General features: G+C 30.1%; 1 non-coding gene across 1 annotated transcript; it reads left to right on the top strand.

The window, feature by feature from the left end:
* Positions 1-623: 623 nt before the first annotated feature.
* On the top strand, positions 624-695 carry TRNAR-ACG (transfer RNA arginine (anticodon ACG)). Its single transcript has one exon. It is a non-coding gene; the product is annotated as a tRNA-Arg (tRNA).
* The last annotated feature ends 606 nt before the right edge of the window (positions 696-1,301 follow it).

Here is a 1,301-nt window from a genome sequence, read left to right as displayed (position 1 = left end):
TAGTATTAAAAGATAATTTTTTAAAAATCTTCTTTACATTTAGTAGGCTGTTGAATAACTACTTTATAAAAAGTACCTGCAATTCTCTTATTTTATTCATTATTAAGAAGTTTTTTAATGTGGTGAGCTATTTTTCTTCTGACTCTCATACAATCTGTGTTTGTTTCATACTGCTACATATTAGAGAATTCTACAGTATACAGGGCCTGATAAAACTTTGAATGTTGAACATTTTAATTCATATATGAAATAATTTGCATATATTAATTTTATATATGTAAATGAAGCTGTTTATTAGTTTCAGAAAAGAATCCTTTTACCCAAGTGTTTTGAGTAATTTTTAGGATTTTTAATTGAATTATGTATGTAATCATTATTAAGGATACCTGAAGTAAGTTACTTTGTAATTTTTTAAACTACTCTGCAAGTCTGAAAGTGTTGAATAAATATTTAAGTATTGAGTCAGACTAATTTGGATAGAAAACCTGAAAATGTTATTAAGTTATCAAAATAGATTAAAAAAAGACTTTTCAAGTACAAGCATCATTTTTAAACTTATAAGAAGATAAATGAAAATTATATTTTCCTAGAAATGCTAAAAAGATATAAAATATTCATGGACTTCCCTGGTGGCTCAGACGGTAAAGCATCTGTCTACGATGCAGGAGACCCAGGTTCGATCCCTGGGTTGGGAAGATCCCTTGGAGAAGGAAATGGCAATCCACTCCAGTACTATTGCCTGGAAAATCCCATGGACAGAGGAGCCTGGTAGGCTACAATCCATGGGGTCGCGAAGAGTCGGACACGACTGAGCGACTTCACGTTCACATTCACGTTCACATTCACGTTATTCATAAGATAAATTTTAAATATCATAGTCACTGAGATATTTTCAGTGTCCTATAAGGATTTTATGTTCTTAGAAGGTCATGTAGAAATAATGAATACTTTAGGAACAGTTACATATCAATGATAAGGTTTCTCTACTTTGAAAGAGTTAAGAAAGAAAATATAATTGGTAAAATAAAATATAGATGTTATTAATATTACTTATCAAAAGAAGAATTCCAGTCTATATTCGTTAATCTGTTAAATGGGGGAGCTATTATATTACACAAAATACTGGCCAGTTCTGTTCATCTAAGCATTTTCCTTTGATTAAAACTATTTGTAATAAATGATGACCCAAGGCTTTGTAAATGATATCTTAACTGGGGTCACGGTCTAATGAAATTGTATCTTGAAAGGAGTTTCAATGACTAGACTTATAAAATATGAGTCTACTTATTACATTTAAAGTG

The sequence above is a fragment of the Capricornis sumatraensis genome, chromosome 19 (genome assembly GCF_032405125.1).
Source record: "Capricornis sumatraensis isolate serow.1 chromosome 19, serow.2, whole genome shotgun sequence".
NCBI lineage: Eukaryota > Metazoa > Chordata > Mammalia > Artiodactyla > Bovidae > Capricornis > Capricornis sumatraensis.
The sequence above is the reverse complement of the archived record's forward strand: the minus strand, read 5'-3'. Positions and strand labels throughout refer to the sequence as shown.